This window comes from Natrix helvetica (assembly GCF_964273705.1).
Source record: "Natrix helvetica genome assembly, chromosome: 2".
Lineage (NCBI taxonomy): Eukaryota > Metazoa > Chordata > Lepidosauria > Squamata > Natricidae > Natrix > Natrix helvetica.
This window is the reverse complement of record NC_138552.1, coordinates 264,386,019-264,397,760: the sequence shown is the minus strand read 5'-3', so window position 1 is coordinate 264,397,760 and position 11,742 is coordinate 264,386,019. Positions and strand designations below refer to the sequence as shown.

The 11,742-nt window shown below is 40.0% G+C and overlaps 1 long non-coding RNA gene across 1 annotated transcript; it reads left to right on the top strand.

Annotated features, from left to right (window-relative positions):
* Positions 1-3,062: 3,062 nt before the first annotated feature.
* Positions 3,063-10,416, top strand: LOC309387744. Its single transcript, XR_014174658.1, has 3 exons — positions 3,063-3,136; positions 9,994-10,108; positions 10,299-10,416. It is a non-coding gene; the product is annotated as an uncharacterized lncRNA (long non-coding RNA).
* Positions 10,417-11,742: the final 1,326 nt, after the last annotated feature.

The following is an 11,742-nucleotide window of genomic DNA, read 5'->3' as shown; positions in this document are numbered from 1 at the left end:
GGAGCCAGCCTCGTGTCACCTCCCAGGATGCCAGTACCAGCCAGGAGGGGCACGGGTCCAATAAACATGTAGTGGCTTGCAGCCGCCCACGTAACCTGTCCAAATCCTCGGGGGCAACAGAGTCAAACTCCTCCCAGTATGGTCCCTCAAGACTCGCTGCTGACGACTCCTCCGGTCCACTGAAGGGGGCCCATCCACTCCGGATCTGAGCGATTTTGTCCTGCAGATATTCCCCAAACTCCTCTGCTCTGCCCTGTAAAGGGGCTTCCCGCGGCCTCTGTGACAAGAGGGAGCGGGTCACCCGAAACAGGGCAGCATGGTGGTTATCGGCAGACGCAATAAGAGCGGCACAATGTCTACGTTTGGCCGCTCTTAATGCCAGAAGGTAGGTCCGTGAATAGGCTCTTACGTGTGTTCGATCAGATTTGGAGTGGGAGGACCTCCACCTGTTCTCTAGGCGTCTCCTGTGGCGTTTCATCACCCTTTGGTCCTCGGTAAACCAAGGAGCCAGGGTGGTTCATTGCCGCAGGAGAGGCCGCAAAGGCGCAACCCGGTCCAAGGCTCCAGCAGCCGCCCTATTCCAGGCGGCCACTAGGTCCTCCATCCAAGAGCGGGTCAGGGCTACAGGAAGTGGCCCAAACTCCGTCTGGAACCTATCCGGTTCCATCAGGCGCCTGGGGCGGAACCATCTTGGACAGTCTGGTTCCGCCTCCCCACGGTGGGGGGTAGCTCCAGGGAAGTCGAGCCAAAGAGATGAGTGATCTGACCATGACAGGGGGGTAACAACCAAATCCCCTTTTCCCAGATCACTCGTCCACTGCCCAGATACAAAAATGAGGTCCAGCTTGTGACCGCCCTCGTGTGTAGGGCCCTGAATTAATTGGGTCAGGTCCATGGCTGTCATGGAAGCCATGAACTCCCGAGCCACCTCGGACACTTCCCCCATCAACGGCAGGTTGAAGTCCCCCATAACCATGAGTTTAAACATGTTGCACCCGAGGCCAGCTGGCAAAATTGGGTTATATTGTTTAATCTGAGATTTAGAAATCATTTTTTGCCCTTAGAGTGTACAGCACCAATGCAGTCTTTTATGTAAACCACATCAGAGGTAAACAAGCATGCATCCTCTGGATCTGATATTTGTTCAGTTGTGTGCAGCTTCCTTGCTTTCATTTTACTTGAGAAACACACTCCCGCAAAATGATTTGGTCTTCCACATGCTCTGCAGGTTTTCCCATATGCAGGACACTGCTCTTTCTCGCATACATGCACACTACTATATACTTGCATGATACTGGGTGTCAGGGTTCCAAATAGCATCCAAAATTAAATCAGAGTCCAAAGCAAAGTATTGCTCAAAGTTCCAATTTAAGAGAGCCATGTTGGCACATCTGGGAAAACCCGAATCTGAAGCTTCTCGCTTTTTCCCACCCAGGTTAAAGTTCATGATCTTGCCCCCACACCCACAAGTCCATCACATGGTCCAATCTTCCAATGCCATGCTGGAAGTTCCACCCATCCAGTTCCTGTCAGGTGCAGAGGTGCAAAGACAAAGGAGGACCTTGGCTTTCTAGAAAGAATTTTATTTTGGCTACATAGCATTTTACTCCGAATTATCCCCTCTCCCTTTTCCCCACTATAGAAACAGCATAGTAGAATATTAGAAAGAGTGGCAGACCAAAGATCCTAAAGGAACATTGCTACAGGCCTGACACTGGGTTGCTCCCAGGTGAGTTGTGTAGATAAATTTGTGCAGATGCTTAAACTGGTGATTCTTCATGCTTAGCTGTTGTTTGAAGACTGCATTGACATTGTCAATTTGTTTGTCCTGCTGTAGAGCAGTTTTGTGGTATGACATATCTCAATCACTGCTTCTAAGCTTAAATTACGTTCCGTGGTATGTGCTTTCAGTAGTAATACCCAGAACTATTTTATCATGAATAAGTTCATCTCTCAGAGAGCCATACTCACAGCTTGCAGCTTTTTCTCTTAACCATGTAACAAAATGCCTATTGCTGCTGCTGCTGCTTCTTCTTCTTCTTCTTCTTCTTCTTCTTCTTCTTCTTCTTCTTCTTCTTCTTCTTCTTCTTCTTCTTCTTCTTCTTCTTCTTCTTCTTCTTCTTCTTCTTCTTCTTCTTCTTCTTCTTCTTCTTCTTCTTCTTGCTTACAGCTGCCAAATATATCCATATATTTCATATATGCCATTTTAGAGGGTCTGAACAATACTTCTAAGGCATCTTAAATGGCTTTAGTATCCTTTACTCTTTTACTCCTCTGTAAGGGTTAGATTATGCTTGTAAACATTTAGGCATTGGCTGCCCATCAGCCTCCTCAGCGTGGCTGCTTGTACTGCTGCTGACTTGTCATTTAAGCCTGTGGCTAGGGAGTAATCCTAAAACTCTGCTCTGAAGTTGTCCCAGTTACTACTGCAATCTCTATTCACCCTCATTGCCTCAAGCAGTGGTATGCAGTTGGTGGCTTCCAGGACAGGACTGCAAGTGCAAGACTGGCATGCATCAAATGTGTAGAGACAGCGCAGATTTGGATACTTCTGACACCATGTTTCATGTGGCGTAATTAAAATGCAATAGAGAAGATATCCATGTATCTCCAAATCCTAACATCCAAGTGAGAGAGGGAGGGAGGGAGAGAGGGAGGGAGAGAGAGAGAGAGAGAGAGAGAGAGAGAAAATTTCTCAGTAAGCATATTATTAGATGGTAATTACATTTCATTAAAACCACACATAATCTACCCTGATAAGTAATTCATTTGCATGTAACTAGTTGTGTCAGCTCTGCAGACTACTCAATAATGGAGCCAAACATTTATCATTCCAAAGTAGTTTAGCTAACAGCAGAACCATGTAACTATTCCACTAATGCGCTTGCTCTTGCAAGGACTTTTGCAACAGTGAACCCACAGGTGTGTTTCAATAGAAGGAAATACAACAACAACAGTAACTGTCAAGAGTAGTTGCAATATTTCACTGAGGCAGTGTGATGCAATCATTATAATTGCATAAATAGAGACCTGTGTCCTATCCCAGGAATAGTATTTGGTCTAGAAACCAATCCCAACATGAAGATCCTTTATCTGCTGTTCGCATTCCTTTTCCTTGCATTCCTGTCTGAACCAGGTAAGAAACTAAATTATTGATAGTTTAGAAATGATAGATAACTTACTACTTTCTAAGCAAGTGATTATCACTGAAAGCAGAATATTCTTCAACATCTTCTTTTAGTTCATATTTAAGAAATAGGTTTCAACACTGTTGAAACAACATTATTGACAATATGAGCCTTCAAACATTTGAAAAATATGCCATTGATTTTTCTAAGGCATTAAAATTGAGATCCAGTGTAATACAGGGCATTAAGGAGGAACTGGAAAACCAATTCATTGATTCACTATTCTCTACAGAACTTAACTGGAGGTTTTATTATTGTAGGTTATTGGCTGGTTCGTTTTAGTTTTGGTTTACCAAATTATCAACAAAAAGCATTATGAAGTGTTTGAGGGACAATAAAAAACCAGTTTTGTCTAGTGGTCAAAGCACCAAGTTAGAAATCAGGAGACTGTTCTAGTCCCACCTTTGGCATGAAAGCTGGCTGGGTAAATTTGGACTTCTCTCAGTACAAGGCACCTCACAGGGTTGCTGTAGTGGTAAAATAGGTGAAGTCATCCTTGGTGTTTTCTCATCTTCTTTTTTTTCTTACATTTGTTTAATTACCAAACTAAGTAACATCAGTAAGGAATGGAGTTTGCTCTCAGTTTATATTCCAGTGGTCTGCCCTGTTAGTATTGGTTAGGAGTGGTCTTGGGAGCTTTTTTCATTGTAGTGTTTATTGTTAACTTTTTGAGACTTCCTTGATTGGGGTATTGTTTACTTCTTGTTTGTTAGTCTGATGTTAAGCTTGGTATTAATATAAGATCATCTGGGTGTTGATTGCTGGTGGGGAGATGTTTTGATCTTTTTGTTCCTTTTTGGCTTGTTGATTGTTTCTTTTGCGTAATAAATACATATTGCTTATGTCTATGTTTCTATTGATAGATACCATATTGTTTGGAGTATAAGACACACCTTTTCCCCCCCAAAAGAGGGTGAAATTTTGGGTATGTCTTATACAATACAATACAATACAATACAATACAATACAATACAATACAATACAATACAATAGTGGAGTTGGAAGGGACCTTGGAGGCCTTCTAGTCCAACCCCCTGCCTAGGCAGGAAACCCTACACCGTTTCAGACAGATGGCTATCCAACATCTTCTTAAAGACTTCCAGTGTTGGGGCATTCACAACTTCTGGAGGCAAGCTGTTCCACTGATTAATTGTTCTAACTGTCAGGAAATTTCTCCTCAGGTCTAAGTTGCTTCTCTCCTTGATTAGTTTCCACCCATTGCTTCTTGTTCTACCCTCAGGCGCCTTGGAGAATAGTTTGACTCCCTCTTCTTTGTGGCAACCCCTGAGATATTGGAACACTGCTATCATGTCTCCCCTAGTCCTTCTTTCTCTTAAGCTAGACATACCCAGTTCCTGCAACTGTTCTTCATATGTTTTAGTCTCCAGTCCCCTAATCATCTTTGTTGCTCTTCTCTGCACTCTTTCTAGAGTCTCCACATCTTTTTACATCGTGGCGACCAGAACTGAATGCAGTATTCCAAGTGTGGCCTTACCAAGGCATTATAAAGTGGTATTAACACTTCACGTGATCTTGATTCTATCCCTCTGTTGATGCAGCCTAGAACTGTGTTGGCTTTTTTGGCAGCTGCTGCACACTGCTGGCTCATATTTAAATGCTTGTCCACTAGAACTCCAAGATTCCTCTCACAGTTACTACTATTGAGCACCTATACTGTACCTGTGCATTCCGTTTTTGTTCCCTAAATGTAGAACCTTACTCTTTTCACCATTGAATTTCATTTCATTAGATAGTGCCCAATGTTCAAGTTTGTCAAGATCCTTCTGTATCTTAAGCCTATCTTCTGGAGTGTTGGCTATTCCTGCCAGCTTGGTGTCATTTGCAAATTTGATGAGTTCCCCATTTATTCCCTCATCCAAATCATTGATGAAGATGTTGAAGAGTACTGGGCCTAAAACAGAGCCTTGGGGTACTCCACTGCATACTTCCCTCCATGTAGATGCAGTTCCATTGAGGACTACACGTTGAGTGCGGTTGGTCAGCCAGTTACGAATCCATCTGGTGGTGATGCTGTCTAACCCACATTCTTCTACTTTATCTAGTAGTAGGTTATGGCCTACCTTATCAAAAGCCTTACTGAAGTCCAAGTAAACTATATCAACGGCATTCCTCTGGTCCACTAATTTTGTCACATTATCAAAGAATGTAATGAGATTAGTCTGGCATGATCTGTTTTTGACAAATCCATGTTGACTTTTGGCTATTACTTTGTTTGCTTCTAAGTGTTCGCAAATTCGTTGCTTGATTATTTTTTCCAGAATCTTTCCTGGTATTGAGGTCAGGCTGATAGGTCTGTAGTTTCCTGGATCTATTTTTTTCCCTTTTTTGAAGATGGGAACCACATCAGCTCTTTTCCAGTCCTCTGGTAGTTCCCCGGTGTCTCTGAAAGATATAATTCAGTGGTTCTGAGATCTCGTCTGCTAGTTCCTTCAGAACCCTGGGGTGTAATCCATCTGGTCCTGGTGATTTGAACTCATCTAGGGTAGACAGGTGCTCACTTACCATTTTCTTCCCTATTTCAATTTGTGTTCCTAATCTGATTTTTGTGCTGCTGCTTTTGATAGGTTGGACTGTTTTATCCCTTTGTGTAAAGACAGATGCAAAACATGAGTTAAATAGTTCTGCTTTCTCCCTGTTGCTTATACACTGAATGTAGCCCCACCCACCCACTGGCCCCAACCCTTTGGCCTCTGCCTCCCAGCAATTTACTTCCTTGCAGCAAATGGGGAAAATGGGGCTTGCGGAGGCAGCAATTGGCTATAGCAATCCCTGCAGCTTGAAACAGCTGATGATCAGGAGGCCCATGCTGACATTGAAAGTGAAAGTTGCTGTTTGCTCCATGAGACAAATTGCTGGGACGCAGAGGCAGATTTTTTCCCCTTGTTTTCCTCCCCAAAATGTAGGTGTAATTTGTAATTTGTCAGAGTGCCAGGCTGCCAGGAATTCTCTAGTGTTTTGGGAATTGGGTTGATTTTGGATGGTCACAGTTCCCCAGTTGAAAGTATGGTTAAGTCTGTCCATGTGTTGTGAAATTAAAGAGTTTTCATCATGACTTATGACTGCTGCTTCGTGTTCATGAAAATAAAAGGAGGAAAGTGTATTAGATACATTTGCTACCTTGAGTTGTTTTAAGAAATAAAGATGAGATAAAAATAAATAAAAATAAATATTCATTATCTAGTGAATCTATTGATATTCAATTTGTAAAAAAGAAAAGCTATTGCAGGAAAATGTTACAACACAAATATAAAAAGGCAACATTAAAAATCAAAATATGGTTTTCTGCCTGGATGGTCTTCTGTAATGAGCCAAACGACAGAAAGAGGGAGTAGTGAGCTCCCTCCCATATTTGGGCATACCAGGGGTTGTAACACACATATATACATACATACATGCATGCATGCATACATACATACATACATACATACATACATACATACATACATAATTATCCTTTCTTTATTTGACTATTCCTGTATCATAACATTTCCCCCCTAATAATCAAAACTTAACTGTATCTAATTTAGTCCTTTTTTATTGTTGTTGTTGTTGTTGTTATTATTATTATTATTATTATTATTATTATTATTATTATTATTATTATTATTATTATTAAATTTTATATATAATGCAAAAGGATTTCTAGCTTTCCCTTCATGGGTATCATTCAATATTCATATCCAATTATTGCTTATTATAACACTACACGTTGTATACATTATCATTATCACTTTTTTATTTAACTATACCTATTGTAACAAAAAATTTCTAAATCTCCTTTCCAAATAACTATTTATAATTTGCACCCAATTTCCTTATATTATACCCATACATGTATATAGATTATTATCATTATCCTTTCTTTATTTGACTATATCCTATATCATAATATTTTCCCCTAATAATCAAAACTTAACTGTGTCTAATTTAGCCCTATTATTATTATTATTATTATTATTATTATTATTATTATTATTATTATTATTATTATTATTATTATTAACCTTTATATGCAATCCAAAAGGATTTCTAGCCTTCCCTTCATGGGTATCATTCAATATTCATATCCAAATTATTGCTTATCATAACACTACACATTGTATACATTATTATCATTATCAATTTTTAATTTACCTATTATCACTGAATTTCACTAAGTTTAGCTAGTTTTAAATTATACTCTTCCATCTATCAACCTGTATCTTTCCAGGAACAAAACAATCTCATATCTTCTGCCATTTGTGGAACTAGTCTTCTAAACATCTTCTTAATCAAGTCTGTATGGATTTCTCTTAGCAACTCCTTGCTTGTAAAGTATCTCATGTACTCTTGATGCCCCCTTTCTGTTTCCTTGTTCAGCTTGTCTTTGATTGTCAGCAGTGTTATCAATATTTTTTCAGATAGAATTTCATAGTCCATAAATTCTTTAATTTTTTCTTCTTTTTTTTCTATATCTTGCCCTTTAGAATGTATTTTCTCTCCATTTAATTCCTCTTTAGATATTCCATTCTTTCTTTTTACAAAAATAAACCAATTGCCATAGATATTGAGAGATTTAGTCTCTTTATATTCAGTTCCTTGAGTTTCAATCACCTCATTTTGCATTTGAAAAACATCCTCAATTTCCTCATCATATCTTGCCGTTATATGATCCAAATGTTCCAATTTTCTCCCAAATCTTTCCTCTGTATTTAATAATTTTTGTAATTATAAAAATATTCCTTGCAAAGCCTCTACTTTTTCTTGAGATGCCATATTATCACACGCAGTTGCTCTTGCTTGGGAAGTCAACAAGATTAAATGTACATTCACAAAGACCGCTGTTTTCACTTAAATGTACTTCAAAGAGACATCTGGCTTCTTATCTAATCACTCTGTAGCCAAGCCGACAGTCTAAACAAAGAAAATTCCCTCTGGATACACAGAGCTCCGTTCGGAAAAACCTTCCAGCATTCGAGCAACGCAAATTGGAAAGTCAAAGCAATCTGTGAGAACAAAAAGAAAAAAGGTTCCATCTTTGAATACACAAAAACTCTGAACAGCAATGCCTCCCAGCCTCCGGGTGGTTTTTTTTTTTTTGTATCTTTTTTTAATATCAAATTAGAAAAAGAGATCCAATCTTTGAATACGCCAAAAAGAAAATACCCACAGCAATAAAAGAGGAAAAATTTAATCTGTAGTTTACAGAAAGTCACAAAGAGAAGTTAGAAGAAGAAAACTTAATCCATTCATTTTGAAAAGGTTTACATAGATTCAATCCAGATAACGACTGTCCAAAACCATTTCAGAATTTGATTTTGCTGCTAAGTTCTTCTATTCTTTGATTTAAATTGGTTTTTGTGTTTTTATAGGCAGTCCCTTTTTTTAGAACAATAAAAATTCCTCACCCACTGGAAACACTTCCTCTTTCCTCATTGTTCCATTTTGGAGCTGCCCCGACTTTGTCAGCCTTGGCTGGATTTTTTGTCACCGGCTTGAAGGTCTTTTCTCGCTTCTTTCGGGGATTTTGCAATGTCCCTGAGATCAGCAAGACGTAATCTTCCTGTTCACCATCTCTTCGGGATGGTTTAGATCCACTTGGACACCCCCCCCAGTGACAAAAGTATCAACTGCAATTTCAGAGCATTGAGATCGCACGTCATCCTGTCACAATTTCGGCTCCTCCCTCAAATGCTCTGCTTTGCTGCTTGCTTGCGGCTGCCATTGAAACGGGGAGCGGGGAGATAAATGGAATTTGGAAGGGGAAGCTTGAGCACAGGAGTGAATGAAGAAGGGAGTCGTTTTCTCACCATCTACTGCGCATGCTGCAGATATGGAATTGCCGCCAAGGCCAACCGTCCGGCATACCATCCTGATGATGGGTTTTGAAAGTGCAGCCCACATGACACCTGTGGGGTGTGGGGATTGGACTAGAGGTTGGGATCACTAGGGGGAGGGAGCTGGGTCACATATTGATATCTATGATTGGGCGTGCTTTTGCCTCAGATCTTGCTTTGCGAGCTGCTATCTACTCATAACCAGTAAAAGTACTCTTAATTCTGAAAAAATGGACTTGAATGGTTTCTTTCTTGGTTACTGATGGAGGCTGCATTGACATTAAGCAAGATCTCAGTTTCGCATTCAACCCGGAGTTAACACCTTCCGGGGAGTGCAATAAAAAATTCAAACTTCAAAAGAATGTCCCAGCCAGGCAGTGACCAGGAGGATGACTTGGGAGCAGCTGCATCTTCTTGCCCCCTGGAAACGGAGCGAATGGCTCGACTACACCTGGAAGAACAATCCGTCCGCCCCAGATGGACATTTGGAGTGGGGCAAAAGTATGATTCCGAGGAAACTGTTGATATCTATGATTGGGCGCACTTTTGCCTCAGATCTTGCTTTGCTAGCTGCTATCTACTCATAACCAGTAAAAGTACTCTTAATTCTGAAAAATGGACTTGAGTGGTTTCTTTCTTGGTTACTGATGGAGGCTGCATTGACACAATGCTTTTCAAGAGGAGAGAAGAGTAGCATTAGAAATATTAAGAGAAGAGAAAAAAGCCAAAGGAAAACCAGATTCTGAAGTTTAAAGGAAGTATTGTATTGTATTGTATTGTATTGTATTGTATTGGGCCTGCTGAAGGGAGATTACCAGAAATGGATTTCTTGGTCAGAGAGAACTTCCTGAATTCACAAGAAATCTGTAATTCTGTAGAAGAAAATGATGTCTTGGAAGGAAAAAATTATCTAAATAACAAAGTATCTTTACTTATCATTTCACTGTGTGCTCTTCTTCCTTTCACAGGTAATGCCCAGCGCAGGTGTCATAGACAAGGACGAAGTTGCTTTCGTAGGTGTCCAAAATGATACAAGAACCTTGGGAGATGGAACTGTAGACCTGGACAGACATGCTGCCAATTGTAAGTAAACACTCCTATAATAAAGATGCCATAGATGTAGAGTTGGATACCCTTGTTTGCCTTTCAAAGCATTGACGTGAAGAGGAACCAATGTTTCAAAGGCAGAAAGGAGGGGAGGAGAGATTTTCAGATAACAGAATTTATCTTAAACTTACTTTTATCAACCTATTATTTTATCTCATTTGTATAGCTTAATTGGAAAATAATACTATCTCCATCTACCACCCTGGATCTCTTCAAGATGTGGCCAATGATGTGAAATTTCCACCTGCTCTCGCTTTATCTTCCTCTACATGAATCAAATTGCTATCTATCAAACTTAAAAACATGTATGCCTCGAAATAAAATTTGGCAAATATTCCTTCAAATAAAGTTAAATGAGCATTGCAGATATTGTGCAACTTTTTAACAGGAAACTGGGAGCAGCATATTCATTTGACTATGTGATTGTGTCCGTCTGTATGTCATATCTCTTTGCCCTCATTTCAGTGTGGAAGGTGTTCCCTGCTCTTCAACCACACACTATGCCATAAAATCACACAGTTTCATTCTTCCCCATCTGTTTATTTATTGAAGCAGTTATTTTGCCACTGAGGTCTTACAGTTGATATGGTTGCATTAACTATTATCTAATATGGGAAATGTAATCAGCCTATTCTGATACTTAAGAATCTCTTAATATTATTTTTTCTAGCTAAATACTGAGGGATACTTCTTAGAATAAGAATGTCCTAGTCTGTTGACTCACTATCAGCATATGCTGGGTCTTGTTAAAAGAATGGAAGATGTAGCAAGAGAAAATCTGCATGTGAGAGATCTCTTCCTGAACTATTCTGTTTGTTAAGTGGACAGACCAGCAGATGTATTCCATTAATATTACTCACAAGCATAAAACAAATGGAAAGACTACAATAAAATAAAAGTATCAGAGGGTGCATCAGGTAGGCTATGTTACAAACAGAGAGAGAGGGAGAGAGAGCGAGGGAGAGGGAGAGGAAGAGGGAGAGGCAGGGAGGGAGGGAGGGAGGGAGAGAGAGAGAGAGAGAGAACGGATTACACCCCAGGGTTCTGAAGGAACTGGCAGATGAGATCTCAGAACCGCTATATCTTTCAGAGATCCTGGAGCACTGGGGATCTGCCAGAGGACTGGAAAAGAGCTGATGTGGATCCTAACTTCAAAAAAGGAAAAAAAATAGATCCAGGAAACCTAGACCTATCAGCCTGATCTCAATACCAGGAAAGATTCTGGAAAAGATAATTAACCAACAAATTAGCGAACACCTAGAAGTAAACAAAGTAATAGCCAAAAGCCAACATGGGTTTCTCAAAAACAGATCATGCCAGACTAATCTTATTGCATTCTTTGACAAAGTGACAAAATTAGTGGACCAGAGGAATGCCGTTGATATAGTTTACTTGGACTTCAGTAAGGCATTTGATAAGGTAGACCATAACCTGCTACTAGATAAAGTAGAAGAATGTGGGTTGGACAGCATCACCACCAGATGGATTTGTAACTGGCTGATCAACAGCACAGTAGTAACTGTGAGAGGAATCTTGGAGTCCTAGAGGACAACCATTTAAATATGAGCCAGCAGTGTGCAGCAGCTGCCAAAAAAGCCAACACAGTTCTA